This window comes from Saimiri boliviensis, chromosome X (genome assembly GCF_048565385.1).
Source record: "Saimiri boliviensis isolate mSaiBol1 chromosome X, mSaiBol1.pri, whole genome shotgun sequence".
NCBI classification, from domain to species: Eukaryota; Metazoa; Chordata; class Mammalia; order Primates; family Cebidae; genus Saimiri; species Saimiri boliviensis.
The window spans coordinates 15934704-15954120 of NC_133470.1; the positions used below are offsets into that span (position 1 = coordinate 15934704).

Sequence of the window (19417 nt, forward strand, 5' to 3'; positions counted from 1 at the left end):
GTGAGTCATCTGGTGACGAACTCATTATTCTTGTTCATTTGTACTGATTTTTTCCTGGAAACTTTAAAATCCAGTGCAAGGGCTTTCTCAAAAATCACAACTAACCTTCAAATAATACCTCAAAGGGAAACCACTTTGGTATATATCTTCCCAATCTTCCTCACTCTCTACCCACATCTTCAAGTCATGAATTTTAGACCAGTACAAAGTACTGAACATTTTTTGGTGTCCTGTTCTCAGATTCCAATAACACACACAGCTTACCACTTGTCTTATATCAGAGCTAACGCTGAAATGGGCACAGGGAATGATACTATTAACAAAGGCAGAGAAGAATGTCACTTCCTTTGCTATCCCCTTCTTCCCTCCTAAAAATCCACATGTGATCCTCCCAAATGAAGTGTTTCAAAAATGTGCATGTCAGAATCTCAAGATAAAACATGTCAATTTTGTGGAATCTGAGAACCAGTCTTACAGTTAGGAGGGCCAGGAAAGTCCCACATTGAAAAATGTGACACTAATGATCCCTGGAATTCTATCACTGCCTTTTTCTTGGTAAAATGTAATTCCCCTTTGTCTAGAAACCCTAATAATCAGGATCCTAACACAAAAATATGAATTTCTTTATCAGAGGACTGTCCTCACTGGAAACATCTAGGCTAGCTCCAGACACAAGAATGTACTCTTGGGGAAAGAGAACAAGAGGACATTTACTGAGTGTCTTCCATGTGCCGAGAATCATGTATGATGGATTAAATGTATCATTTATTCATCAAGCATTTATTAAACACCAAAATTGAATACTATACACCAAATACTATTCTAGGCACTGGGGGTAAAGATGTGGACCCCGCTCACATTCTAGTGTGAGGAGGGTGGAAGGAGGAGAACAATAAATGTACAAATCAACAAGGAAATTGACAGATAATGAACACAGCATTGAGAATTAAAGTAGTGAGATGATACAGAAGGTACTTCTTGTGAATGGTGGGCAAAAAAAGTTTGAACAACACTGGAAAAAGCTACTTTATCTATACATGAGTAGGTTATGAATTATCTCTTGATTCTGTCTCTTCCTTGGTACACCCAGTATTTCCCTCAAATAAGAACATTATAAAAACCTCCAAAGGTAGATTCTTCATCATCTAAATAAAGTGAAATGCCAGGCACAGTGGCTCACACCTGTAATCTCAGCACTTTGGAAGGCTGAGGCGGGCAGATCACTTGAGGTCAGGAGTTCAAGACCAGCCTGGCCAACATGCCAAAACCCTGTCTCTACTAAAAACACAAAAATTAGCCAGGCATGGTGGTGCGCACCTGTAATCCCAACAACTCAGGAGGCTGAGACAGAAGAATCACCTCAACCCAGGAGGCAGAGGTTGCAGTGAGCCGAGATTGCAACTACAGCTCTCCAGCCTAAATGACAGAGCAAGACTCCATCTAAATAAAATAAAATAAAGTAAAATAAAATAAAATGAATTGATTTAATGCTACATTAACTTCTCCTCCAGGAAGATCAAAATATGAACTTCCAAAGTCAAGAAGTGAACTAACTGGTCCTAAACCTCTTAAGCTTTCAATGGAAAAAAAAAAAAAAAAAGAATGCCAAGCAGTACAAGAAATTTTAAAATTAAACTTTAGACTTTTAGTAAGCTAACAATGGAAAAGAAACCTCCAGAGGATAATGAAGGTAGCTATTAGAACCCTATGGTAAGCATAATACTTAACGGGAAAATATTAGCAACTACTACTCAGCATTATCTACAGGGAAGCCTAGCCACTAAAGCAATAAAATAAAATGAGCTAAAAATACTGGAGGGAAAATTCCCTATACTATTGCCATTTGCAGACAATTTGACTGTCTACTTTGAAAATCCAAAAAAAAAGAAAAAACAAAACCTGAAAAAGTATTAGAACTAAGAGAAGTTCAGTAAAATGGCTTGAATATAAAATAAATGTACAAAAAAAAACCCCAAAACCTTCCTACTCACTACTATAGAAAATGAAGTGGGGAAAAAAAAGATACAATTTCTTTTTCTTTTCTTTCTTTTTTTTTTGAGACAGTTTCCCCCTTGTCACCCAGGCTGGAATGCAATGCGTGATCTCGGCTCACTGCAACCTCTGCCTCCCGGGTTCAAGTGATTCTCCTGCCTCAGCCTCCCGAGTAGCTGGGATTACAGGCATGTGCCACCACATCTGGCTAATTTTGTATTGTTTTAGTAGAGATGGGGTTTCACCATGTTAGACAGGCTGGTCTTGAACTCCTGACCTCAAGGTGATCCACCCACCTCAGCCTCCCAAAGTGCTGGGATTACACTGCACTCGGCCTCTAATTTTTAAAAGCAATAAACACACACACACACACACACACACACACACACACACACAATCTAGCAATTTACCTATCAATAATGCATAAGACCTATATTGGTGTAAGGACAGACATAGACATCAATGGAACAGAATAGAGAGATCAAAAATAGACCCACACATACACAGTTGAGTTTTGACAAAGGGGCAGGGGAATATGATGATGGAAAAGTAGAGTCTTCTTAGTAAATGTTAGTGGAACTACTGGACACCTATAAAGAAAAATGTCAGCCTGACCCTTACTTCACACAAAAATGAATTTGAAAATGAAGTCAGAACTACATACAAATGACAAAACTATAAAGTGTCTAGAAGTAAGCACAGGAGAATATCTTGGTGAACCTGGGGTAGACAAATATTTACTAGACAGGTTATTTAAAATGCTATCCACAGAAGGAAGAAATCCTAATAGATTGGGCTTTTTCAAAATTAAAAATGTCTGCTCTTCAAAGTAACATCATTAGGAAAATGAAAAGGCAAGCCACAGACAAAAAGAAAATATTTGCAATTTCCAGTACATACATGACAGAGAACATGTATCCAGATACATGAAGAACTCTATGATTCAATAATCACATAAACATAATGAGGGATAAAATAAAGACACTTCACAAAAGAAGATAAACAAATGACCAAAAAGCATGTGAAAAGATGCTCAGCATCATTCATCATAAGGGAAGACCAAACTAAAACCAAAAAGAAATGCCACCATAAATCTGCTGGAATGACTAAAATAAACCAACAGTACCAAGTACTAGCGAAGATACCAAGCAACTGGATTTCTCATGCATTGATGGTGAGAATGAAAAATGGTGCAGCCACTTTGGAAAAGTTGGGCAGTTTTTATTAGTATTTTGTTAGGGATGGGGGTCTCATTCTGTTACCTAGTTTGGAGCGCAGTGACCCAATCCTAGCTCACCGCAGGCTCAAACTCCCCAGCTTAAGAGATCCTTCTGCCTCATCCTCCTGAGTAGCTGGGACTACAGGTGCATGTTACCATGCCCAGAAAATTTTTAAATTTTTTTGTAGGGATGGGGATGTTGCTATGTTGCCCAGGCTGTTCTTGAACTCCTGGCCTCAAGCAATCCTCCCACCTTAGCCTCCTGAGTAGCTGGGAATACAGGCCGGAGCCATTGTGCCAGCTACCAGTTTTTGATAAAGCTAACATACAACAGAGCAATCTTCTACATATTTACCTGAGTGAAATAAAAGTTTATATTCATGCAAAAAGCCATATGTGAATATTTATACTGGCTTTATTCATAATCATCAACAGTTGGTGAGTGGATAAACAAACCGTGGGATACTGCTCAGCAACAATAAGGAATGAAGTATTGATCCCCACAACACAGATAAACCCCAAATGCACTCTGCTAGGTGAAAGAAGCCAGGCTCAGAAACCCATAGAATACATCAGTTCTTTTTACAGGACATTCTGAAAAGAACAAAATTATGGGAACAGCAAACAAATCAGCGGTGGCCAGGGGCTGAGATTTGGGGGAGTCAACAGGGAATTCCTTGGAGTGGTAGAATTCTTCTACATGGTGATATGGTGGTAGTTACAATGACTATCTACATTTGGCCAAACTTCTAGAACTGTACACTGAAGAGAGTGAATTTGACTGCAATAAGTTACACTTCAATTTGAAAAACATGAAGTAGACTGAAGAATTCATTAAATCGATTTGTGAAATGGGACAGTGTTTACCAGAATTCATTTGATTGAGAGAATTTATTTTATGATAGCTTTCCCCAAACATTAGCTCATTTCTTAAATTCCACTACCCACTACCTCATACCATAATGCCAAAATAAGTTCCATGCAGATTAAATACCTACACATTTTTGAAACCATAAACATTTTAAAAGAACTTTTTTTTTTCCTGTCTTGCAGTCAGGATAACCTTTCTCAGTAAAGCAAAAAAACCAGCTCCCAGGTTTTGAGTAAAGGCAGAATCCCTCCTTTCTATCTTTTGAACCAACAACATTACAAAAACACCTTCCTCTCCCTCCTTTTGTTAATTTAATAGCTCTCTTCCCAGTTTGTATCATGTATTTGAAAGTGACTTGGCACTCTCAGGCAGAAAAATGGAAAAGTGTGTTTGTCAGTTTCATCTGAGCCATCAAAGCACCAAGAACATATGTCGTGATGTCCTCTGAGTCCCCACAATGATCACATGAGCCATGGAAAATCAGCTTCTTTGCTGGCTCTTCCTTGCACCTGAGCAAACTCACTTTGCCATTTCTGGAAGGCTGTTCATGGTATCAAAAACACAGCAGCTTCCCTTTCCCTGCCAAACTCGTCAATGAAATGCCACTTCTCAGACTTTTTCTCCCTCTGCTGAACAAAATCATATCCATAGAGTACAATCTTTTTCTTTTCTGTATTTCCAACATTTCTTTTTTTCTAGAAAAGTACACACACCTGGAATCTGTGGTTTTCTGGCAAGATTTCTTCACAGACAAAATACTGATGCCGGCCCTGCCTTTCTTCAGTGTTTTTCAGTAGCTAAATCTGCTCTATACCCCTTTTAATGAAGGTCACCTTGCAGGGATGTGGGAATGATAAAAGCAGAAGGGAATCCGATCCAGACTGGCATCACACCGAGGCCTTGTAAAACAATACTTCTGAAGAGCTACAAAATTTGGCCACTTTTTGTTTTCCAGCTTTGCATTTGAGCTGTGAAAGCTGCCAAACCAAGCAATGTCCAGCTCATCTTAGATCTTAACTAAGCAAAATTTTATGAGATGATAAATAAAGCCTTCCCAATCCTTTGGAAAAAACAAACACCTTGTCGATACACTTAAAAAAATTATTTCAATATCAAACTTAATTGTATTGTCTATCAATAACAAAGCTCCTAATAAATTGTTAACTATTGATATCAATAAAGCAATATAGTTTATCACACTATGCATGCCTGGGTATGCTCTTAGACTAATTCAGATAGCCAAAGAGAAGTTGAGAAAAACTGGAGAAACTGCAACATCTCTAGCTAGTCTTCCTGTAATAAACCTTTACTCTCCATCACCCACCATCACGACCCCTGATGAAAAAATGGGTTCTCTTTCCACCTATGGTGACTATTAGGATCAGCTACATAATTTGTGGGACCCCGTGCAAAATGAAAAGGAGAGGCCCCTTGTTCAAAAATTAAGAATTTCGGCACTAAACCAAGTGCAGGATGCGTGTCCATGAAGCCATTCGTGCTATCAGATCGTGTATTTGGCTAGAAAGTTGGTAAGAAAAGTAAAGCATTTCGCTATTAAATGAGTAGGGAAGGAAATCTAAATATTTTACCCCGAAATCTATTTCTTTGACATATTTTGAGATGGTCGTTTAGGGGGCTAGTCAACAGAGCTAATGCAAAGCTGTCCTTGGTGCAAGAGATTTGCATGTGTAGAGAATCTGCATGGATGTGGCCAGGCTTTACCGAGGTCCCTGGTCAGGATCTAGGAGAAATTAACTGAGAGTCTGACACCTTTAAAGGTCTGAAAGAAATATCCCCCGTCCATTCTCTCTGAGGGCTGCCACCTGTGAGGTTTCATTGACATCTTCAGACCACTTTTGCTAGCCAGGCCTCCTCTTCTCCATCTCTCACAGCCTCTTTTACCACCGTCCCCTATTTGGGGCCATGCGTTGAGCCGCCTTTCTGTAACCTCAAGATAATCTGTCAACGAGCTTCTGTACCCCACTTGGGGGCTGGGGGTAATCACCCTATGGTTCTCTCCCTGTGGACACGTTAATATATTTGCATGCTTTTTCTCCAAGCACTCTGCCTTTGCCAGTTAATTTTTCAAGCGAACCTTCAGAGGGCAAAGGGAAAGTTTCCCTTGGCCTCTATAGTAGCAAGTGTTTTTGTATGCGTTTGGGGGTAGAGGTGACAAAGAGATATTAGAGCTATATATGTTGTAAAGTCTTAGGTCCTCACCTCCTGATCTCCCACTTTGCAGCCTGTTGGACAAAAGGTACTTCTGTAGGGCCTGCGGGATAAAGCGTGGTCGACGGAACAGCATCAGCAGCCCCTGGGAGCTTCTCAGACATGCAGACGCTCGGCCCCCACCCCAGACCTGCGCGGGATCAGAATCTCATTTTAACCGGATCCCCGGGGGATTCTCGTGCACAGTACAGACGGTCACTGTCGAAGCAGCCACGGAAAACCTGTCCCCTGCTTCGTCTGGCTCTAGGGAGGTCACCTCTCTTCTTCCCCCTCACTTTTTATCTGGTTCCTGAGCCTCGAAAGTCGAGTACCTGCCGAAATGCGCTCACTCCGAGACCACGAGCCCCCTCCTTTCCCGGCGTGCTCACCCCTGGCTCTTGGGCCGCCTCTCGGTCCCTCCGCGCGCGGGGCCACCTGTTCGGGGCCGCGCCGGGTGGTGCAGCCCCAAGCCGTCTAGGACCCGAGTGCGTTCGCGCTTCGCCAGTACCGCCGCTGCCGGGCCAGGCGCGGGGAGCTGGACTCCCGGGAGTTAGCGTCTCGCACACTGCCCGCGCCAGTCAGGCTCGTGGTTCCGTTTCCCGCGGGATGGGGAGAGTCCGGGTCCGTCCGAAGGTTTTGGAGACGCGCGTCTCCCCTCGGAGCCCCCTTTCCCACAGCGCGCGGGCTCCCCCAGTCGGGGAACCGGCCCCGGGCTGGGCGCTCCGCCTCCGCCTTTCAGGACGGTCCCGGGCCCCGGCTCGGAGCCGCAGGCTGGCGGAAGGCGCGTTCGTTCCGCCTGCCCACGGCCCTCAGGGGCTAGACGCTGCGCCCGAGCCTCCCGCGTCGGTGACCGGCTGAGCGGGTCTGGGTCTCCGGAGCCCAAGGGGCCAGACCCGTCCCGGCGCCTCGCGCTTACCTGCCGCTCGCGTCCTCTGGGCTGGCTGCTGGCGCCGTCCGGCCCGCCTTCTCCCCTCTCCTGGGCCGCGGCCCTCCTCCCCCCGCCCGCGGCCTGGGCGCCGCCCCCGCCGCTCCCGGCCCGCTCAGCAGTCTCCCCTCCAGCTGCCCAGCGCGGCGTGGCGCGTCCGGCGCTCGCCGGCGGCGAGGCTGGGCGCGGAGGTGGGGAGCGGGCGGGGCGCAGAGGGCGGGGGAGCGGGCGGCGCGGCCGGCCCAGGCCCAGCGAGGAGCTCGGGGCCGGGGGCCGGGGCCCGGGGAGAAGCGGGAAAGCCTAGCTAGTCCGCCCACCCCACAGCGGCCGGGGCCTCCGCGACGCTCCTGGGCTCCCGGCACTCCCAGACCCTCGCATGCCCGGCGTCCAGCCCAGGGCGCTCCTTGGGGACCCCAACCTCTAGAGTCCGCAGCTCACCTTTAGGGGTCTCCCCGGTACCCAAATACCCGTTTCAGTGTCGGACGCTGTGATGGGTGGGAGCTCCTCCGAGGGCGCCCCTCTGCCAGGATATTCCTGAATTCGGAGATCAGAAGTCAGACCACTTGAGAGGGGGATTTGGAGAGAGCAGCAAATGAGAAATGTCCCAGTAAAGGATTAGCTTGGTGGTTTCCTGGTGAAGGACTGGAAATACACCGGGTACCCAGAAACCGGCATCTCCGGCGCTGTGCCTGCTGGGGGTCGAGGTGGAGGGGATATATAAAGTGAGTTGTCCCTGGTCCTCTTTAGCTTTCTGTCTCAGCATCTCTCCTGCTGCACGGGCATAGAACAAAAACTAGATCTGGATAGGACTTATAGATCCCTTAAGCAATTTGTCAAAGTACCGTATTTTACAGATGGGAAAATGGAGATTCAATTCTACAACACGAATTAGTTGTAGAGACCAGGGGAAAAAAAAATCAGCGGTCTTATTTCCCTCTCCCGCTTCTTTTACTGAGTCCCACCCGCCACCATTATAGTCAAATAACACCTGTATTTGCAAAATGCTTCATCATTTTAAAAGCATCGTTCTCTTTTATTAATACCTTCACGAGAATATACTATTTTTTTCTTTACAACTAGAGCAAAATTCTGGATTCCGAATTGCATTCATAGCCCTGGAGACGCGATGCTTATCAAGTACAGATCAGGGCACATCCCGGCTGACTCTGCCATTTTAGACAGATGATGGGTGAGATTTATATTTTGCTTTGCAGGAGGGGTTGAATTTGTTTTGCAAACACCAATTTATTAACACTCACAACATTCTAAGTGAATAAATGAATGAACAGTGTTTTCAGAGAGACTTTTAACTGGTCGGATTAATGGAGAGTAGAGGTCGGGAGGCTCATCCAGGTTACATAAATTAAAAGTTTTGACGAAGGGAAAAATGGTGTATTTAATAAACACACTCAGCATTACTCCAAAGGGTTAAATTCGTTCCATTTGAATGAACTTAACATGTATCTTTTCAAACTTCCATATTATTTTTTCATATTAACTTATTTTTATTTTACATAGACTGCATATCTAAAGAACGCTCATACACCACTAGTGGAAGTGTAAGTTGCTGCAAGCATTTTGGAAAACTCTTTGGCAGAATCTATTAAAGCTGAATACAACTACCGTCTGACCAGCAATTCCCCTTCTGAGTGTATACACAACCACAATCAGTGTATATGTTTACCAAAGGATATGAACTACAATATCATACCACTATATTTGCAATAGGCCAGATTGGAAACGACCCAGATGGTCCACCAACAGACTGGATCGCAGATACTGTAGTGGTATCATCACAAAACAGACTCCCAGACAGCAGTGAGACTGCATGAGCCACTACTATGCTTAATATAGATGAACCTCTGAAACAATGTTGAGTGAAGACACCAGGCACAAAAACGCAGATACTATGTGATTCTGTTTCTTTAAAGAATAAAACAGGCAAAACTAACCTATGCTGTTAGAAGTCAAGATAGCAGCCACTGGAGGGAATTTACAAGGAAGAATAAGAAAGGCTTATGGGTAATGTCTGGTTTTTTGATCTGGGTACAGTTTAAACAGCTCTATGAGCACTTTTCTGTATGTACGTTTCACGTCAATAACAAGTTAAAATATGTCTAGCTCATATTAATTTCTAATGTTAAGAGTGATACCAGAGTAAATATGATTTTCCTTTAAACAAACTTGCTGTTTAAAAAAGGACTTGAAGGCACTTTGGGAGGCTGGTGTGGGAGGATGGCTCGAGCCCAGGAGTTCCAGACCAGCCTGAGCAACATAGTGAGACTCCATCTCTGTAAAAATAAAAAATAATGAAAAATTAGGCAGGCATGGTGGCACGTGCCTATAGCCCCAGCTGTTGATTATTATGAATAAAGGCAATATAAATATTCACATGCACCTTTTGTGTGAATATAAACTTTTATTTCACCTAGGTAAATACCTAGAAGTAAGATTGCTATGCCGTATGGTAAGTTTAGCTTTATCAAAAACTGGTAGCCAGGCACAGTGGCTTGCCCCTGTAATCCCAGCTACTCAGGAGGCTGATGCAGGAGGACTGCTTGAGCCCAGAAGTTGGAGGCTACCATGAACTGTGATCATGCCACTGAACTTCAGCCTGGGTGACAGAATGAGATCCTGTCTCCAAAAAAAAAAGAAAGAAACAAAGAAAAGAAATATGTCTAAAATTCATATTTTGCTGCACTTTCAGCCAAAGTTTTATTCTTCTTGACACACACTCTCAGATTCACATAACTCTGACATCAGGGCCTATGGAAGAGGAAAGAGGTTGGGATTAAGAAGGGGACCCCAGCCCTCCAGCCACAGGGTTTTCTGCCTTTTCTGAGAGAGGGAGCCCTGGTCGCATACCTTCTACATGGGTCCTATCTGGAGATATGAAGGAAGGCTGTGGCTGCTCACAATTTGCAGGTAAATATTTATCCAAAGCCTGTGGGCTGATGCCCCAGCAACTGAAGAGTGGGTGACTTTGGCTGTAGTTCCACAGGGTCTTTGAGTCAGTGATGGAGCTTGATCAGCAGGCATCAATCAGGCAGCAAACATGTCAGAGACAGAATAGAGACAAGACAAAAGTCCTTGTCACCTTGACCTCCTCCCCTCTCTAGGTCCCTTTAGTGTAGGCTCTCGGCAAAGGGAGGTGGCAGAGGAGGACAGCTCACCAGTGCTCAGGGCACAGCTCTCCTTAGAACTTCAAATGTAATTGACCTGTGGTCAAATAGTCTACAAATAGAGCAAGGATGTTCTGAAACAGGTTCATTCTTTCCCAAGGGAAGCAGCATGAAGACAACATGGGCTCAGGTACAAATCAAGACAGTGGGATGGGATGGGCACAGTGGCTCACACCTGTAATCCCGCACTTTGGGAGACTGAGGCAAGAGGATCGCTTGAGCCCAGGAGTTTGAGACCAGCCTGGCCAACATGGTGAAGCTTCGTCTATGCCAAAAACAGTACAAAAATCGGCTGGGCGTGGTGACGTGTATCTGTCGTCCCATCCACTCAGGAGGCTGAAGTAGGAGGATCACTTGAGCCCAGGAGGCTAAGGCTGCAGTGAGCTGGGATTGCACCACTGTACTCCAGCCTGGGTGACAGAGTGAGACCCCATCTCAAAAAAAAAAAAAAAAAAAAAAAAAAAAACACCAAAAACCAAAAAACAAACAAACAAAAAACAGTGGGATGGGATGAGGGTTTAGGATAATAGTTACAATCAACTTATACTGCTAGATCTTTACATACTTTATACTTGATTTCACAAAATCCTCATGGCAACCCACGGAGGACTGTACAGCTGAGGAAACCAAGGCGCAGATAGGTTAAGTCACTTTTCCTAAGGTCCACCACTAATAAGTGGCAGAGCCAGGAGTGGAGTAAGTCAGAGCATGACTCTCAAGCCCCTGCTCTCTTAAAACCTCACACCTGGGTGTGAAAGGTGGCATGGTGGCATAGCAAAAGCACCAGGTAGACAATTAGGAAATGAGGGAATTGCTGTTTACCAGTGTTGCCACTAACTAATGGGTATTGTCACCTAGACAGTCTGGGTCTCAGTTTCCCCATTTGTAAAATACATAGGAGGTGACAAGGTCAATTGAAACTTCAGTGGTAATGCCAAGGTTTGGTTTGGGGAGCTTTAGGCCCCCCATAATCCCCATCGGCATCCCATACCCTAAATAAAAGACATGTAATAAAAATAGTGTGCTATGCAAACAAAACAAGAAAAGTCCCGTCGCCAACATGGTCCTCGCTTCCCACACACCCATAGTCAGATTACCGCGTCTGAATCTCTTCTTTATAAAAAGAAATTCTGCAGCAGCACTGCTCAGCAGTCTCTTCTGGCTTAGGACATTCATTCATGCAACAAACATTTATTTTATGCATATGGTATCAGTGAGGATAGCCTAGGTTATGCTGCAGTAACAACCCTCAAAATCTCAGTGGTTAGTGTAAACAAAGGGGTTTTGTTTGTTTTTGTTTTGTTTTGAGATGGAGTCTCACTCTGTCACCCAGGCTGGAGTGCAGTGGTGCACTCTGCAACTTCTGCCTCCGGGTTCAACAATTCTCCTGCCTCAGCCTCCCGAGTAGCTGGGATGACAGGCGTGCACCACCACACCTGGCTAATTTTTGTATTTTTAGTAGAGATGGGGGTTTCACCCTGTTGGCCAGGCTGGTCTTGAACTCCTGACCTCAAGTCATCTGCCTGCCTCGACCTCCCAAAATGCAGAGATTTCAGGCATGAGCCACCGCGCCGGGCCATAAAGATTTTTTTTTTTAACTCACACTACATGTGCATTGTGGGTTAGAAGCGGGTGTCTACCTATTACAGTCAATCAGGGATCCGGGATGACTGAGTACCGACCTTCTCAAACATTGCTGCTTGCTGAGCTAGAAGGAAAAGAGAGCTCTGGACCACAAGTATTTACACGCTATAGCCTAGGAGTGGTGTACAACGCTTCTGCACTGCAGTTCAGCTGGAACTGTGCACGTAGTTGCACCCACACATAGAGGGCCAGGAAATGCAGCCCTACAAGGGCCTGTGAAGTGAAGAGCTGGAAATATGTGGTGGACAGCACTGATGACTGCCATACCTACTGTGTGCCAGACCCAGGGCAGATGAAGATGGGCAGTCCCAGCCCTGTAGGACCCCCACAATAAAACCAGAGAAGTCTCTGGTGATGCAATTCTACCACCCTGGTGTAGGCTTTGGTGGATCTAGGTGAGAGACCAATCACTGCCAACTTGAGTGATGTCACTATGTGATACAGCATTTTTTTCTGGAACACGGTGTTAGTTGCAATGGTGGTCAATCTATTGCACAATAGACGTGATAAATAAATCACACACTCTCTCATGGGAGGCAAAAAGGCCCTCTCTTGGGAAAACACTGAACGAAGACAGTTGGACATGTCATTCTCTTCGATGAAAGTTACAAATGGCAGTTTAATGAAAAATGAAACCAGATCTTGTCCTCCACCAAGATGAGGATGGTTGAGACCAGCCCTTTCTGAGAATGTGTTCCAACTTGGGAAGAGCTGGTGGCCCCGTGCCAACACAAATAGGCCGAAAATCCAGAGGAAACTAAAGGCAGCACAGGCAATCTGCACGCTGGGATTCGTTTGTGAAACTCACCACCACCCTGCTTGGCTGTGAGCGAGCCCAGGGCTTGGGGTTTGGAGGAGGGAGTTGAGGGAGGAGGGCAAGCACAGGGGCTCTTTAGTAGTGACAAGAGACAACTCTCAGAGCCAGGTCACATCCAGCTCAGTCCAAATTTGAACAGCAATGGCTCTTTCTGTTTCTTGGAGAAACCCATGAACTCCTGGCCACGCGATTTTAAACTGAATCTCTTGCTTTTCCTGTCTCTGAAACCACAGGGCATGTTTTGGGAGAAAACTCTGGACAGGCACATCCCTATAGCACCCTAGTTTGCCTTCTATATCCATTTTCCCCTGGAGGAAGATACTTTGAGACTATGCAAATATCCCGTTTCTCCCTCAACCTTGTACCACTAAATTTAGGATCCATCGGTAGTTCATGCATGCAACAATTATTCCTGTGGCGTTCTGAGGGTGATTTTCTATTTCCCTCATTCCTTCTATGTGAATTCATTGGAATTCTTCTATAGGGAAGAGCCATACCTTTTCTCCCGTTTCTTTCTTTATTCGATTACTTTTTGATGTCAATATGGACTCATGGATAATGATTTTAGTCTTTGGGTTAGGATCCAATGTTGTTATTATTTACTTTATTGTCAGTGTCCCAGCTTCAGTCATTGTGAGCTCTTTCAGGCAGGCTCCTCCGTCTCCATCCTTTCTTGAGCACTTTCTCACTTTCTGGCGCCAGAATATACTCCACGCTCCTTTGTATATTACCCTATTTTTTTTTTGTTTGTTTCACCTAAGAATATGCCTGATCTTAAAGCCACTTCCTTTCTTTTTTCTTCTTTTAGCCATTTTTCTTTTCTTTCTTTCTTTCTTTCTCTCTCTCTCTCTCTCTCTCTCTCTCTCTCTCTTTCTCTCTCTCTCTCTCTTTCTTTCTTTCTTATGTTTTGGAGTCTCACTCTTTTGCCCAGGTTGGAGTGCGACGGCGCCATCTCTTCCCTCAGCCTCTGGAGTAGCTGGGACTACAGGGCGTGCCCCACCATACCCGGCTAATTTTTGTATTTTTAGTAGAGACGGGGTTTCACCATGTTGCCCAGGCCGGTTTCAAACTCCTGACCTCAAGTGATCTGCCCGCCTCAGCCACCCAAAGTGCTGGGATTATAGGGAAGAGCCACTGCGCCCGTCCTCCATTTGTGTGTTTTTAACCAATTCTCTAATTAGGGACCCACTGCATAAAGTAATGCTCCATTTTATTTGTATTAAGTTGCTTTTGTTGTAACAGTTGTGCTACCTGAATCTCGTTTTAGAATTTGGGGGAGAAATGCCTGTTAATTACATCATCATCATATTCAAATATTTTTGGTATCCCCATTGGCCTCATACTTCCTTACTCTCATCTGTCGTTACAACACTTTTGGCTACAAGGATCAGAAACCACAAAGCCACTGGTTTAAATCATAAGGGCATACATTGTTCAGGGAACAGGAAGGCCAGAGGCATAGTGCAAAGATTCTGGCTCCTTTTTGCTGTAGTTCTTTCAGCTCTGCCCTTGGCTTGGTTTTTCTCATGGTCATATGCTGGCAGTCCGTGGCAAGGAAGGCAACACACACCTTGGATGTGTGCATCAAGCGGGGTAGGGCAAGGGGCAAGAGGGGGAGAAAACTCCAACTGCAGAGTAAATAACTTTCCTTTCAGCCCGACTGGACCAAGGTAGGTCACATGACCACCTCTGGATCAATTACAGATGTCAGGGGAAGGCCAGAAATGGATTGGCCTAAGCCTGAGTTCATAAACCAATAATTATCAAGGGGGATGTACTGTAATCCGTGAAGATCAGTGGTTCTCCAATGTCAGGCTGCATCAGAACCACCAGGAGGGCTTGTTAAGATACAGATTGCTGGACTGGCCCCAGAGTTCCCCATTCAGTAGTCTTGGGTGATGTTTGAGAATTTACATACCTGATCGTATCTTCCTTTCCCCCTCCCTTCCTCCCTTCCTTCCTCCCTTCTTCCCTTCCTCCCTTCCTCCTTTCCTCCCTCCCTCCCTCACTCCCTCCCTCTCTCTCTTCTTTCTTTTCTTTCTTTCTCTCTCTCTTTCTTTCTTTCCCTTTCGCTCTTGTTACCCAGGCTGGAGTGCAATGGCGCAATCTCGGCTCACTGCAACCTCCGCCTCCTGGGTTCAGGCAATTCTCCTGCCTCAGCCTCCTGAGTAGCTGGGATTACAGGCACGCGCCACCATGCCCAGCTAATTTTTTGTATTTTTAGTAGAGACGGGGTTTCACCATGTTGGCCAGGCTGGCCTCAATCTCTTGACCTCGTGATCCACCCGCCTCGGCCTCCCAAAGTGCTGAGATTACAGGCTTGAGCCACCGTGCCCGGCCTCTTTCTCTCTTTCTTGAGACAGAGTTTCAGAGTTTCACTTTTGTCGCCCAGGCTGGAGTGCAATTGAGTGATCTCAGCTTACTGCAACCTCCTCCACCTCCCAGGTTCAAGCAATTCTGCCTCAGCCTCCCCAGTAGCTGGGATTACAGGCATGCGCCACCATGCCTGGCTAATTTTGTATTTTTAGTAGAGATGGGGTTTCACCACGTTGGCCAAGCTGGTCTCGAACTCCTGAACTCAGGTGATCGGCCCACCTCAGCCTCCCAAGGTGCTGGGATTACAGGTGTGAGCCACCTCATCTAGCCTCATTTCTAACAAATTCCCAAGTGATACTGATCTTGTTAGTCTGGGAACCACCCTTAGAGACCATACCATAGCAGTGGTCTACCCTGAACCCATTCCTCCCTGCACCCCACCTCCATGCAGCCATGTGACTTAGGGTCCACTGACTACTTCTGCAGCTGGGGATGGAATCAGTGGACCCTGAGTCACATGGGCTGCGTGGAGGTGGGGTGCAGGGAGGAATGGGTTCAGGGTAGACCGCTGCTATGGTATGAACGTTTGTGTCCAATAAAAAATGTTTATTTTGAAATATAATCACCAATGTGATAGTATTAGGGAGTGGGGGCTTTGGGAAGGGATTGGATCATGAGGCCAGAGCTCTCATGAATGGGCTTAGTGCTCTTCTAGAAGAGACCCGAGAGAACTAGTCATGTGAGGACACAGCTAGAATGTGCCATCTATGAACCAGCAGGTCCTCGCTAGACACGGAATCTGCTGGCACCTTGATTATGAATTTCCCAGCCTCCAGAACTGCGAGCAGTGAGTTTTTGTTGTTTATAAGTACCCAGTCTAAGGCACTGGTTATAGTGGCCCCAATGGACTGAGACAACCATGCACTGTCGTCCACTGGATTAGCACATCTCAAAGTTCAATGTGCACATGAACCACCTAGGAGTCTTGTTAAGATGCAGATTCTGTTTCAGTAGCCCTGGGGTGGGGCCTGAGATTCTGCATTTCTATTGAGCAATGCTGATGCTGCTGGTCCGGGGACCCCACTCTGATGGGAAAGATACTCCGCTGCTCTCTCATCTATTGATTCTACAATGATCTGCCAATGCTGGGATGCCAGACAGCATCATATGTCCTTCCCTCCACTGAATTCCCAAAGCCTTCAACATCTGCACCACTCATTAAGCACAGATGACTCATGGCCTTGAATGATGGATTTAAGTCACAGTTTTCATCTTCAACTAGAATATAAGGGCCTTGAGAGCAAGCCTTGCTGCCTCATTTTCCCCTAAGTCTTCATTCCTGTATCTGGGTAGACTAGATGTATTTGTCAAATAAAGTTAGCCTACGCTGCAGTGACAACCCTGAGATTCAGTGGCTTGACTCCACAGAGATCTATTTCTCCTTACATGAAGTCTGAGGCAGGACAGGATACCTCTCTCGACCTTAAAGGCAGGGCATCAGGAACATATGCCCCCAAGATGGAAAAGAAGGGTGGGAGATGCATTGGGCTTTTAAATGCCTCAGTCCAGAAGTGACACGTATCACTCCTGCTCATGATTGATTAGCCAGTCCTAGGCCTGTAGCCCCAATGTAACTGCAAGGGAGGTTGGGAAATGTAGGAAAGCATATGGAATATTTGATACCAACTGTACCATGCCAGGCTACTTTTTTGTATGTTTTGTAGAGATGGGGTTTCACCATGTTGCCAAAGCTGGTCTTGAACTCCTGACCTCAAGTGATCCACCCGCCTCAGCCTCCAAAAGTGCTGGGATTACAGACGTGAGCCACTGAGCCTGGCCTAGTAGTTACTTCTTGATTGATAATTTGAGTCTCTTTCTCAGGGTCTTTCCTAGTTTCAACAGATCTTTCTTGAGAGTTCATGACCAAGACCACATTAGATTCCAGTAATGTCTTCCCTGACCAACTTATTTATGCTTTAAACTCCTTCCCTCACTGCTCCTGGCTGAATCACTGTTTCCCTGCTTAATTTTTCTCCACAGCATTAATCACCAGCTAACACACTTTACTTGTTTTGTTTATTGTTTGTCTCCCAAAAAGACAAGACAGGAGGTCAGTTCCATGAGACCAAGGCTTATTTTTCTTTTCTTTTTTTTTTTGAGACAGAGCCTTGCTCTGTAGCCCAGGCTGGAGTGCAGTAGTGAAGTATTGGCTCACCGCAACCTCCGCCTCCTGGGTTCAAGTGATTCTCCTGCCTCAGCCTCCCTAGTAGCTGGAATTACAGGCACCTGCCACCATGCCCCGCTAATTTTTGTATTTTTAGTAGAGACGGGGTTTCACCATGTTGGCCAGGGGTCTTGAACTCCTGGCCTCAAGTGATCCACCTACCTAGGCCTCCCAAAGTGCTGGGATTACAGGCATGAGCCACCACACTGGCCTCTTTTTTTTTTTTTTAATGGAGTCTCGCTCTGTTGCCCAGGCTGGAGTGCAGTGGCGCGATCTTGGCTCACTGCAACCTCCGCCTCCTGGGTTCAAGCAATTCTCCTGTCTCAGCCCTCCCAAGCAGCTGGGATCACAGGTGCTTGTCACCACATCCAGCTAATTTTAGTATTTTCAGTAGAGACAGGGTTTCACCATACTGGCCAGGATGGTCTCAATCTCCCGACCTCCTGATCTGCCCACCTCAGCCTCCCAAAGTGCTAAGACTACAGGTGTGAGCCACTGCACCCAGCCTTTTTTTAAAAACTATTTTTGTGGTTATTGTTTGTGTCCCCAGTACCTGGATCTGTGCCTAACACATAGTTGATATTCAATAATTATTAATGAATGCATGGATCATGGGTTTCTGTAAGAGATGGTCATGCTTTTGTTTTGCTTTGTTTTTTAACAGTGCCTTCCCAGATGGCACTGGCCATGCTCGAGCAGATGTAGTCTATACTAACTACCAGAAGCCTGCACTCTCTAATGCTGGCGGTGCCAGCAACTTCTTTTGGTCTTGTGCTCTGCTCCTCCCTTTGCCCATCTGACCACTCAAGAGTGGAAGAAGAAACTAAACAGAAAGCTTGAGAAATACTGGTGCCAAGCCCTTTCCTCTCTTAGGTTTGCCTCTGGATGGACCACGTCCCTGGGGCAGGCTGGGCAGATCATCGGAAAGCAGCCTACTGAATTGAGTTTCCAGGGCCACGCTGGAACACTGCTGCACTTTCCCTCCACCTGAAAAAGAAAGTTCAAAACCACAAGTTACTCTCCAAGTGACCAGGTTAGGTGCCCAGTTTCCCCCCGAGGAACCGCTGCCCTGGCAAGAACAATCAAATCCCTTTCTTGCAACCGGAGAGGTGAGGCTCTTAGGAATCGTTTCAGCCCCTTGCCTTTGTTTCACCCTCCTATTCCTCCACTCCGCAAAGCGAAATATGATAGTTGCAGAATTTCTGTAGCTTTTCTAAGAAATTCCTCTTTGCTGGCACTTAAAAAGGACGCTCTTGGATTTCTGCCATTGGCTGTGGAGCTTTAACACATTGCTGTTGGCTCAGCTGGGGAGCCAAGATGAGTAAAATATTCTCCAAACTCCTGTGGAAACACACAGCAAGTGTTTCCAACCATACTGTATTATTTGACCCAAAATATTTTCCCCCCTCCTCTTTGCCAATCCATGTATGACTTCCCTCAAAACTCCAAGTGGCCCTCCTTCCCCAAACCCCACAGCTCTTGGATTGCTAAGAGGCTCTGGGGCCACACTAACTCGTTTTGTGGCCTTCAGCAAGTTAACTCCCTTTTCTGGGCCTCTAGTTTCACATCTCATGGAAAGGATGTATTCGAACAGTGTTTCTCAAACTTTAGAGCCGATCAAAATCATCTGGAGGGCTTGTTCAAATTCATTGCTGGCCCCGCCTCCAGACTTCCTGGTTCAGTCGTTTTGGGGAGGGACCCCAGGAGTTGCATCTCTAACGAAAGTTTCCAGGCGAGGCTGATACTGATGGTTCAGCAACCACACTTTGAGAGCCATTGTGTTAGATGAACTCAGAGGTTCTTGTAGCTTGTTCATTCCATGAGTCTAAGATCAGTCTGAGTCAGGGTTCTTTTGGTTGCAAGTGACAAAAACTTGACTCAAACTAGCTTAAGTAAGAAAGGGAACTTGTCTGGGTGCCGTGACTCACACCTGTAATCCTAACACTTTGGGAGATTGAGGCAGGAGGATTGCTTGAGGCCAAGAGTTTGAGGTCAGCCTGGGCAACACAGCAAGACCCT

At 45.7% G+C, this 19417-nt stretch overlaps 1 protein-coding gene across 4 annotated transcripts in view; it reads right to left on the reverse strand.

Annotated features, from left to right (window-relative positions):
• ADGRG2 (adhesion G protein-coupled receptor G2) overlaps nucleotides 1–7271 on the reverse strand; it is a 129551-nt gene extending 122280 nt beyond the window's left edge. For all 4 annotated transcript variants that reach the window (XM_074391523.1, XM_039475639.2, XM_074391524.1 and 1 more), the window contains exon 1: nucleotides 7207–7271. The gene's annotated coding sequence lies outside the window, so the exon portion shown is untranslated. The remainder of the gene's footprint in view (nucleotides 1–7206) is intronic.
• Nucleotides 7272–19417: the final 12146 nt, after the last annotated feature.